The sequence below is a fragment of the Dendrobium catenatum genome, unplaced genomic scaffold (genome assembly GCF_001605985.2).
Source record: "Dendrobium catenatum unplaced genomic scaffold, ASM160598v2 fragScaff_scaffold_1116, whole genome shotgun sequence".
Lineage (NCBI taxonomy): Eukaryota > Viridiplantae > Streptophyta > Magnoliopsida > Asparagales > Orchidaceae > Dendrobium > Dendrobium catenatum.
This window is the reverse complement of record NW_021319578.1, coordinates 1,265,828-1,279,075: the sequence shown is the minus strand read 5'-3', so window position 1 is coordinate 1,279,075 and position 13,248 is coordinate 1,265,828.

Sequence of the window (13,248 nt, the reverse complement as noted above, 5' to 3'; positions counted from 1 at the left end):
AGTCGGGTGATAATTTAGTTTCTTTAGTTGTTGGGGGTAGTGAAACCTTGGTTGAGCTGGGTAATGCCAGAGTTGTGGTGCCTCTGATTGATGTACCTATATTTGTTATCTCGAGTGTTGATATATTAGCTCATCTTGCTAGGGATAATGTTGCGAGGCAATTTGATTGGCTACATGATAACAATTCATCTGCAGGAGGGGAGGAAATTATCGAGAGTGATTTGGATGTTCGGGACAACTTTGATTTAAGTCTTCTTCAAGTTGCTGATGTTGGTTTTATCAAAAAATAGTGTTAAGCATAGAAAACGAAATTCCAAAAAGAAATAATTTTCCTTTTTGAAATTTTGAGGTTGAGGTGATTTGGTTTCTTTTGCTATTGCTTGCTATTTGTTGCGATGGAATTGAGACACGACAATGATGAAGCAGGTTTCCTGCACACACCTCGGATAGCCAGAGCTTGGTTGACAACCTTGGTGGTTCTTTCTCTTCAATTTTAGTGGTTTGGATTCTTGTCGTCTTGGAACTTTGGTTGTTTCCTTTATACCTCCTTGGATGACTCTTCCCTGTCAACTAGGTGATGGTCTGAATCCTCTTGACTTTGGGTTGTTTTTACTCTCAATCAAATTATTGTTGGCCTGGTAATTATTATTTTGCTATTGTTGTAATCTTCTTTATGTGGCCATCTTGTGGTCTTGTGATATATTTTTCTTTCTTTAATGGGATTTTTTTTGTTAAAAAAAAGAATCATTCTAAACTTATGATGAACTTCTGAGTTCCTATATAAGATGGGAACTTTGAGCCTTGTTCATTAAAATAATATTAAAATTTAAATTTTTTTTGCTAACATTCTTGACATATTATATTAATATACTATAGCTATTAGCGGTCTTTTGTTGATTTTAATAATGTCAACACTTTAAATAACATTTTATGTTTCAAATTCAAAGTGAGCTTGATATGATTTTCTATGAATTTAACCTAAAAGTACTTGAATAAATCAAACTTTTTCTTATATTTCTAGCTTAATCTTAGAAATTCTCTCTAACACTCCTCTCTAACTACTTCAATATCCAATTCTTAGATTATTTTATGGAGTCTTTTCTTAGATCAATTTAGCTAGGAATTCCAATCTTAACTTTGAGTTAAGCTAGATATGGGTTGAACTTAGAATGGCTAGAATTTTTCTTGAATATAGAAGTGAGAATTAGAGGAATATTTAATCATCAAGTAGTTATCCTTTCATCTATCGTGCGACAAACCCATTTATACTTTACCCTGGTTAGTATTAATGGGCATAATCCTAGTTGAATACTTCAATCTTCTTCCTATTCAATCAATTACTCATCAGTAGGGGTGTCAATATTTGACACAAGATGGAAATCCGACCCGAAACCGACCCAAAATTTTTGGGTTAGACCCAACTCATTTTCAGAACGGGTCGGATTCGGGTTCTAGTATTTGACCCGTTTGAAAAATGGGTCGGGTTCGGGTTGACCCGACGGGTTGCCGGGTCAACCCGGAAACCCGTTTGAATCCCTGCCTGCGGACATGCTCGCCTCTGCCCGCGGGCTAGCCTGCTCCCTGCTCGTATGCCCATGCGCTCGCGCGACTAACTGCCCGCCCACGAGGCTGTTCGCTGCTACCCGCGCGCCCTTGCGGTTGCCCCTTACCCACGACCTTGCCTGCCCCGCGAACCCTGCTCGCGTACAAGCTCCGCGCGACCACGCCTGCCGCAGCGCCGCTTGCGTCCGCGCCCGGTAGCCCACTCTTCCGTGCCTGCGTGCCAGGCTGTCAGCCAGCCTTCCTAGGTCGGGTCGGGTCGGGTCAACCCGACAACCCGCCGGGTCAGGTCCGGGTTGGCATTTTTGACCCGTTAATCTATCTGGATCGGGTTAAGATCGACCCGTTTGAACCCGAATCAGTTTCGGATTCGACCCGAACCCGACCCATGACCCGAAATTGAGACCCCTACTCATCAGTATGAGAATTATTCCAATTTGTTAGTTGACATTGGTTTGATTGATGTTAATACCAATATTTAACCCCACAATATACTTTGGACTTCATAAGAACATCTATTGATCTTCAATAAATGACCTTATCTTTTAGCCAAATTCCTCTATAAGGTTTAAATCATCAATTCATAGGTAACTTGACCATAATTAACCATTGAAATAACATGGAATCTCATATAACTCTTTAAAAAAAAAAATCCCACGGAAGAGGCCTACGCGTTAAAAATTCAAAATAGATAAAAAATACATGCACGCTCGAAAAAGTTAATGAAATCAATTAATTTTGCACAAATACTCCTCGACTATCTGTTAATGAAATCCTACCTCAATTGATCAAATTAATGAAACTAATTAATTTTAATCATTTGGTTAAACCCCTCAACTATCTATTAAATATATGAATTGGCATCTACAAGTATATAGTTGTGATACAAGATAATATTAAATTTAATGAGAAGTTTGAATAATAATATAATGGCTTTATGGTCATGAGGAAGAATTAGAAAAAAAAAATAATATTATTATTCAATTTTGCACACTATAAGGACCAAGCAACCACCTCTTCGCTAAGCAAAGTCTTTTTATCTTTATTTTCTCATATTCTCTTTCAAACCCTTATATTACTTTCAATAGGAAATGTAGGTTCATTTTCTAGGGTTGAAAAGGCTTCATGATGGAATGAGATGTTTTAACTAACGGTTAACTTTTTAATAGAATAAAACTAGGTCAGATTAAGACGAATTTTTTAGCTACTAGATTTCTCTTAAGATGAGTGTATTATATAGTAATTAATCATTTTTTTAATTTTATTTATTTCAAAGTTAGTTTTGATACATCACCAAAAATGGTTTTGATCGGACACGAATCTTGAGGTCTATCCAAGTTGAAAACTTTTGAAATTGAATTTAGGACCATCCGAGCTCTAATTTCAACAAATTTATAGGCAAATTGAACATCTCAAGGAGATGAATACATGATATCATCAATGCACATAAATTATTTAAAAATGCTTTATGATCGAGGGACCGATACATGATATTCCTCAAAATTTATGAAAAGACCCCACTCTTGACATGTCTGAGACCTTTTGCTAGAGATTATAGAGAGCTCTAAGGCTTCAAGGATCTAGAGCACCACCCAAGCGCCACCGCACGCCAACTCCCACCAGCCGACCGGACCATTTTCGGCTACCCGACCACTACCAGACCTCCTTTGATCTCCACCGGACTTCCTCGGACCACTTCTCAGTCGTTGACTTCCGCCAGACCACTGACCGGTAGCCGACCACTGTCGGACCACCTCCCGGTCGCAGACCATTGCCTGACTTCCACCTGGTCGCCTACCTGGTCGCCTACCATCTCCGAACTACCGCTCGACTACCGTTGGGCCAGCACCCGGCCATTGACCGCCACCAGACTTCCACCATCCACTGTCCTTTGACTGACCCCAGACTTCTATCAACCATCACAGACCATTGCCCGACCACTAAAAAAATGTTAGACTTCCACCCCGAGCATTGCCGAACTTCCGATAGAGTCGATAGACCACCGTCAGATTTCCGCTCGACCGTCAACAGAATTCCGCCCAACCCTCCAAACTTTTTTTATTTCACTGTCTCCAAGTTAAGGGACGAGTCAAGCTTTTTAACTCACTCAAGTATAGTATAATCTTCTCATGTGCGCAAGGCCTCGTGATTTTTCCCTTTTTATGTTTTCCATGAAAAAGTTATAGTGTTTCTCGCTTTCTCAACTATCTGTTTGTGCATCCGTGCATCACTATGATGAAATATTCTTTCACTCTACTGCCACAAATATTCCAGCTCGCAACAAGTTTAATGATTGAAAATTTAATTTGAATAAAACTAAAAATATATTTTTCATACCAAATATTATTTCAAGCAAAACTCTTTTTAAAATATAACAAAAATTTATTAATGGCATAAAAAAAATTGAGATTTCCAAAAAAAAAAAGGGTAAGAAGCCTTTATGGACCTATCCTAGCATTTCATGCTCTCTGCAATACTTTACATGCCTATGTAAACCTATTGCAGATTATTGAAAAGCACTAGTGTGTGCTCCACTACCAATTTATATATATCTAAACATATCAATCAACCTAATTAAACAGCTTTGTTTTGGTTTATTGTTTGGGAGTTTAGCTTTCAATTAAAATTTTATTTGCTTATTTTAGAAAGTAATAAAAAATTGTTCCAAATAAAATCTTAGATTACTATTTTTTCTACTTAAAAAAAATTTTGATAATGCAGCTTTATAAAATGGTAAGAAAATCATTCCCAAACAGAAATAATAAGAAGTACAAAAAAAAAAGAAAGATTTGTACATACATACCACTTTATAACATGTGTATTACATATTTAACACCCAAAACTTAAATATTTCATATATACCACTCAAACACAAACTTAACCTCAGAAATATCACTCCGTTTCTTCTTCGCTTGTTTCACGCTACCCCGCATGAGCAGTTAAAATCCCTAACTTGCATGCTCCTTCGGCTCTTCCCATCGAACGTAAAGCGGATAGGGAAATATGTACACGCGTGAAAAAAAAAGCAGAGAAGTCTCAACTGGGTAGGGAAGGAAAAGTTGCTCGCATGGAAGAGCAACTACGGTGGAAGAGCAAATACATAGGGATACACACTCTGACAGAGGTTTCGGTGAAACTTTTCGCTGAAATCAGTTCTCCCGCGAAAAGCCCGGGCTGGAGGAAGATAAAACGGAGTGACTTTTTGCTGTTAACGGAGTGATAATTTTATTGTGAAAATAGAGAATATGTTATATGAGTGTAATATCTAAGAATTATGCGTTAAATATGTAATATATATGTTATAAAATGGCATGTATGTAAATATATAAAAAAAAAAAAAAGGAGAAAAAGGAAGGGAATTCGATGCTATAAAATCACGAGGAAATGGTTGGTGATGCCGCAATCACTTTGGAGGAATCGCGAGTCGCGACAATACTACCGCTTTTGATGTGACTGCCGCCAGATTACTGTATTCCAAAAAAGCCTGTCTACATTCATCTTAATTACGTTTCTTGCCATCTACAGTTACCCTTTCTGTTTGGTCATTCATGATTCATCCTGGAAGGTTTTAGGATTGTAAATGTCACAATAAATAATGAAGACTTCCTGTCCTCTTTGAGGGATCTGTATATGTTATCAGTTTCATTGATGTTCTTCTTCAATTAGATTTCTTTTTTTGTGACTTTTTTTGCCTCATTTTTTGCTTGAGACAGGTTAACAAAGCGGCATATTAAGGTTTCGTTTGGGACGACTTTCTTATTTTTTCATAAAAAAGTTGCTTTAACAATTAGTAAGAAAGTCATCCTAAGCAAAGCCTTAGGTTGTATTATTTTCATATCGCAATCATAATTTCATTTGATTATTACTTTTATATGACTTTTTTAAAAGTTTTTGTAGTGCAAATTTACTTTTGACAACTAGAACAACTAAGTTATCAACTAACTTTATAACATACTATAGTCGATCAAACAAACTCGAAGTGGTTGTTTGGATCGAAATAGAAGTGATATAAAGTATTACACGTAATGCCCCATATTCTAAATTGGAAGAATTGTACATCTCTCTATTATTTTTTTAATCAACAACAAGAGCTAACTAATTGCATTCAAGAAATATGAACAATAAAAAACATAAATATATTTCTATAGTTAATATTTATACCTTGATCCAAAGCCTAAAATAATGTATGTACAATAGACATGACATATAATAAATCAATCCATCACTATAAATAATAATACATCATGATTATAAAAAGAAAAAGAAAGATCAACATATGTTAAAAGAAACTCTAACCTTCACCCCAAATTAATCTCAGTCTACAAAATTCTTAACCTTGCCTTAAAACATATAAAAACTATATAATGAACATATAATCTAATAAGTAATCAGTATCTACAATTGAAATCAATGCATCAAACAAAAGCAATAAAAATATAATTGTAGAAAAATGTAAAAGTCAACATATCGTATAATTTATATGCAATCTTATCATATCATATTAGTTATATACTTATCAAATATCATATGTTCATACAAGTATCCTTTTAGTTTAGCTACATTTTAATCATGTGATCAATCAATCTCTCATCAGTCATTTAAATCAATGTATATAATATTTCACGTGTCATCAATCTTATCAGTTATTAGGCTTATTAGTCATCAATTGTATCTATATATGTCTGATATATCATCTGTCATTTATGTATCTATCATATCATGTATGTAATTATGTATACTATCATGCATGCATATTAAATATTGAATTCAACAAGGTATGACATCTAACTTTAATATAATGTTTTTAACATATTTAACTCAAGTGTCAACTACTTGATCATTTGTCTTTAATTTGACTCCAACTATCAACTAGTTGATTATTAGTTTTTAATTTAACCTCAATTGTCAACTAATTGGTCATCAATCTTCATCTTATCATTATCATTCATAAATCATAAATCAGTTGAGAGGTAGCTTTCAATAAATTATTAAGAGTCGTCACTCTTTACTTATCGTTGTAATTCAGTCAATGAGTTATAGACTATAACCATTGTTACATCATAATATTTTATTTAAAGGAATGTCTATCACCCACTCTCCTTTACACGGTATTATATTTTAATAGCCAATTTGTACTAGTTATAGTATTGACGATCAACCTTCCTTGTTTAATGCAAATACATCATATATAAGTCTTAACATTCTCTCTATACATCTCAACATTCAACTTCATGTATAAAATGCAATGATCTATGAAATGAAGAGCAATACCTATACTATTAATTAACTTCAAAAAATCACAACTATTAAATTACTTGATAAATTTTTTATATAAACCAATCAAAACGTTGAAAATAATAATACATATCACATATCAAAAGTTATAAGGTGAAAGTTTACTGAAGTAAGAGATATCTTTTTGTATAACTTTTAGGAGACAGAAATATAACAAACTCAAAATCATTGAAAATAAAAATAGATTAGAGGTCACTTATAAATATCATTATCCTTTTGGTAATAGAAGTGATAAACAAGAAAGCCCCGAAAGCCTTCTCACTCTTCTATGTCTTCTCTCTCTCTCTCTCTCCTCTGCTCTCTACCTTCTCTTCTCCCCATCCTTTATTTCCTTCCATAGAAAAACAATAAAATTAGGGAGGGTTAGCTTGGTGTTAAGTGATATTTTTGTTTAATTATATTAAAACTCATTTAAGTGCCCAACACCACGAAGCCCAAGCCTCAGTGCCGTTGCACCATGTATCAATTCCAGAGTTACTGTAGAATAAAACCTTCAATATCGTGATGATGTTTATTGGCGACGTTACGCTCACAAGCACAGTGACACAATGCTGCATACAAAACTTTCATATTTTCAAAATAAATATCATTTCATGAAATTCAGGGCTATTATATAAAAAATACAAAGATTTTGATAATATTGAAGTTTGATTTGAAGGAAAAAAAATTATAGTAAAATATTAGTGTATTTAGGTTACACCATCTAATGCAATTTTGATATATTTAAAAACTATTAGTTTGTATAAATTTTGAAATCACCATTAATTTTTTATCATTGTTGCCAACCATTATCATTGTTTGCCATTGTTATCAACCTCAACCGACCATTTACTTGTCATCGGACGCCACTAGCCACCACCAACTGTCATGAATATTATCGTCACCATCTATCACAGACCACCACTAACTGGCGCCACCTTTAGTCGTCATTATTAATTGCAGGCTATTGACTGCCAACATCTTCAAGCTTTAGATTATATTCATTTTTGTTGAGATAATTGCAACCTAGTTTTTTTTTATTGTTGATATTCTTATAACATATATATTTTTTATGATTCCAAATATTATTATTTTAATCACTGTTTATTCTAACATATTTTGGATATACTATTTTTGTTATTTATGTGTACTACTATTTTTTGTTATTTATGTGTACTACTATTTTAAGGAAATTATACTCCATATTGTTGAAAACTTCAAACCATATTAGATTAGGTTTTATTGTAATTGGAGTATTTACTTTTCTTTTTATTGAGTCTAAAAGAGTGTGATTGTAATTGAGTAACTGTGCACACACGCACTAAGGGATTGTTTAAAATTTATAATTTTTAAACTGATCGTATTGTACAAATTTATTTTGTACTGGATGATTTGTTCAGTTATTTTTTTCCATACTAGTAGTTAAATGAACTGTAGTAAGAAAATTTTTTAAGTACTGATCATACTATCCGAAGAGTTTTTTTGTACAAACGATGTCTAAAGAATGAATTGGACGAATCTCTTTTCGTCCCGACAAAATTCAAAGCTTTTTCTGAACTGATCATATTGTACGATTCATTGGTCGTACAGACGACGTCCAGAGTATGAATTGGACGGATCCCTTTTCATCCCGATGAATCCCAAAGTTTTCTGAACTGATCGTACTGTACGATATCCTGTTCATACAGACGACATTCATAGTACGAATTTGAAGGGTCCCTTTTCGTCATCATGAATGACAAATTTTTTTGAAAGAATCATACTGTACAATTTCTTGTTCGTGCAGCTGATATCCAAAGTACGAAAATGTGGGGTACCTTTTCTTTCTAACAAAGTTGAAAATTTTTCTAATCGTTCGTGCAATACGAACTTGTTCGTACTGGACGATCATCGTGTACGAAAATATTTCATACATATTCGCATGCAATAGTTTTTTAACTTTTCGTACATACGAAAATACGATCATATTGTACTATCGTACATGCTCAAAATGAAACATTTTAATTTTCTCGACAATTTTTTGTGTCTTTTATATAAAAGGTCCTTAGAAACTGACGTAAAAAAGGTTGTTCTTCATGATTTTTCAAGAGCAAGTGAAAGAGTGATTGTGGGAGAGTGTTTGAGAGAGAGTTTTATCAAGTGGAGTGTGAAGGGATCACAAGGTTACTCAAAGATAAGATTTTTTTTGGATTTTTGGTTATTACTCTTCCTTTCTTCTTTCCAATTCCTCGAGAGAAGATCTTTGAAGAAGATCTGGTACTTTACCGACACTTGGATAGTATGAACAGATGACGATACTTTGCCGACACTTAGAGGGTGTGAAAGAAAGACGGTACTCTGCCGACACTTGAAGAGTGTGAACAGACGACGGTACTCTACCGATACTTGGAGCCTTGAAGGGTGTGCAAGGATGAATGTTCTCTATCACACGGGAGATTGGTGGAAGAGATAAGAATTATAAAGGCTTCTCCGCTTTGCTGTGGGAGCTAAAGTAGAGTCACTTTTGGTAATGTGCAATACCTCAAGAGAGAGTCTTCAGGGAGTGGATGTAGGTCTTGTTGAATTAAACCACTATAAATTTGTGTACATTTTATTTTCCTCTTTTTTATTTTATGCAATTTTATTATTATGGTTGAAAAATTGTTTTTACAAAAATATATAAAAAATCTATTTTCTATTAAAAAATCCAAGAGAATTTTTAAATTACCAATTGAAGAGTGTGAACAGACGACGATACTCTTCCGACACTTGGAGCCTTGATGGGTGTGAAAGGATGACAGTTCTCTATCACACCGGAGATTGGTAGAAGAGATAAGAATTATAAAGGCTTCTCTGCTTTGTTGTGGGAGCTAAAGTAGAGTCACTTTTGGTAATAGTGCAAAACCTCAAGAGGGAGTTTTTAGGGAGTGGATGTAGGTCTTGTTGGATTAAACTACTAAAAATTTGTGTACATTTTATTTTTTGAAATTTTATTATTATGGTTGAAAAATTGTTTTTATGAAAAAATATAAAAAAATTTGGTTTTCTATTAAAAAATCCAAGAGAATTTTTAAATTACCAATTTACCCCCCCCCCTGGTTAGCCTTGGGACAATTGCACAGGTCTAACAACCTATACGGAATCAACAATTTTAGTTTAAGCCAAACCATTTATTCAAATCTCATCTAAACAACTTCAACATTTCAAATACATTATTTTCTTTTTACACTATATTACTTTTTTATTATGCACTCTTTTTTCAGCCAACAAATGACCCCTAAGTATATAAGAAATTTTAAATGCTAAATATATGCATAAGATTTATTTAAGTGTTATGTTTGTGAATATCCTAACATAAATTTCTATTATGATTTTTTGAAGTTCAACTAATTGGTACAAACTATATTATACAACTCAATTCAAGCTATTGGCACACATCTACATGTCACTTTGATAGATATAATTTTTATTTTTTGATGAGCAATATAATGACAAACTTTAGTTAATTAATAGCTAGAGGTATGCTTGAATGCAGGTCGCTAAGGCTTCAGTTGGGACAACTTTCTTACTGCTTCTTAAAATAATTTTCTAGTACAAAAATTAAAGCCTAAGTTGAAGAGAAAACTCTCAACCTACGATACACTAATACATACAAAATAGCATAATTATAATATGATACGGACACCCGACATACCTATTATTAACAATATGAGACACAAATATTCATTGCACAAATCATTATAATATTATATCTAAAAAATAATATTTTTACATCCTAATTCCATTATACAAATAAATAAATGAATTTCTATAATAAAAAATTTTATTTGAATTGCTCATAAAATTAAAAATATATTTATATTTATTAAAGACCTCAAACTCAATTGAAGAAAAATCATCACATGATATTATAAATGATTAGCTTGAACAAAAAAAAAAAAGTTTCACATTAAAAAATCACAATAAAATAGAACAAAATATACAAAAAATATAGTAGTGTTAAAAATGTTTACAAAATATTTATTTCTTTTAATTAAACAGGCAAATGATATGTCCGACACATACCACACAAATACACATATCTAACATAGCATATTTCATCATAAAAAAATATCAGTGCATCATAATCGTCGACCAACCGACTCCACTTCCCAACATTTTTAGACATAACTTTGCTTTCACACATTAGAAATATATTTCCATAGCTCAAAATCATAGGTGATGGATGTCAATATCATTTGTTTGGCATATGGGTAATTTTGTAATTAAAACAATAAATAAATTGAGCTGCCAACATCAAAATAATTCAAAAAAAGTGGATGGATATGCAAAAAAAAAAAGGTGTTTGATTAAGCTTTAATTAGATTGTGATTAAAGCATAGCTTTCCAATAAGCAAACAAAGTTCTTGAAATGGCCTTCACCACATAAATTTAAAGCTACACACAAAGGATTCTTTACAAGCAAACAAAGGAGATAATAAAGCCATCAGATTCAGAAGTACTTGCACGGTGGAGGAGAGATTGTTTAAGTTGGAGAATACTTAAAAATCATTATCTTATTGTTTTTTGGCTTATAGCTTAATTTATTACTTAATTTTATTCATCTTTATATTAAAGGATTTTAGCTTGTAATGCAAGAAAATTAAAAAAAAAAAAACTGATTTAATTGACTAAAACAGAATAAAATCCAAATTATATTAAATAATATATGATAAATAATACTTGTTTTAAGAATATTTCGGAGAAATCTTTTTTTAGATGATCCATCGTTAAATTTTTGTTGATAAAATATGAGAATTGCTATTATGAATGAAACGAAGGCCTCGATATTCTTTTCGTTAACATCTATAGTAGAGACTTTTGTTATTATAAAAAAAAATTATGATCAATAAATCATGAAGCGCTTTCATCAAACACAACATATACAGATATGTGAACCTACGTTATAAGGGATCAAAACACTTCAAAACATTCCAAGATTCATGACAATTAAGAAATATACACCTAAAAGGCTTCTTATTTACCCTATGAAAGTGATGAGTATTATTACGCCGCTTATATGATAATGTTTCATATGGAGGAATTTTCCTCATACTTCTTGAGGGTTGTTTAACCGTTTTTTAGGAGAAAAGCGTTTGGCTTCGTTTGGAATGGCTTTCTTACTGTTTTTTAAAGTAGCTTTCTAGTACAAAAATTTAAATGTTTATACTAGAAAGCAGCTTTAAGAAGCAGCAAAAAAGCCTTTTGCAACGAAACCTTTGTTTGAGGGGAGTGGGGACTATTATCCAAGTTACGCAGGAAAAAAGGAGCATTCATGAGATAAGTTAGGTGTACTTATTTGTGATTATAGCACCTTTATTTGTGATTACATAATTCCATCAATTCAAATTTCTATTATAAGTCGCACCTTAGTTAAAACCTTAAAAATCAAAATAGATGAAAATAAAATAATACAAAAATTCCTTTGAAGGAGAGAAGGATTAGCCATCTCATGGATTCATAGCTACTTTTTTTTCATGTTTTGAATGGTTGATTGCTTGATTAATGGATTACTTAATCAAATGATGCACCCAAACCTCCCATCTTTGCATTATATAACATTAAAGGAAAGTAAGAAAAGAAGGGTGCATAAAATTTGCAATCCCCATATCTATAGATTCAGTCAAGCACGTTTGGAATGTGTGTAATTTCATAAAATTATCCTCATGATGGCTGATATCTTCCTTGATTGCTCTCATTCTTTATGGAGATGATAAATGTAATAATTTCTTCTCATTTGGACTATAAACCAAATTCCTTTCATTTTTTAAGTATGTCTAATTCTTTCCATATTTGAATGAAGATTTCTTTCTTCAAAATTTACATTTTGATGATGATGGTTGATACATCGTCAAAAAATTATCTTGATCAGGCATGAATCTCAAAGCAAAATCAAGTTGGAAACTTCTGAAATTAAAATTAGGAGCATTTGAACTCCGGTTTTAGTAAACTTATAGTTGAACTGAGCGTCTCAGGAATACGAACCCAATGACACCAAATTCGACCCAATCCGAGCCCAAATGGGTCCAAATCAAGGACCTGAAGCGCTGTCGGAAGGTTCGAACCACAATTTGGATTACCAAATGGTTTCCAAACATAACAAGCTTATAGTCGAATCGAGTGGCTCGACGAGACGAATTTAACGAGCCCAAGATCACCGAATTCCAACATCATCAAGCCCTTCAAATAGCTTGCGAACGCTCCACGATCAAGGGATTCAATATCAGTCATCCATCCAAACCATGCAACTTGCCCTTGACCCTCCACCTATTTACAGGCCATGCCATTCCCAAAATCTATAAATAGATCTCCCTATCCACTTGAAGAGGGATCCCGAAGCCTAAGGAAAAAAAGAGAGAGATCGGAGATCGCTCTTGCATCCTTGCCTCCTCGACC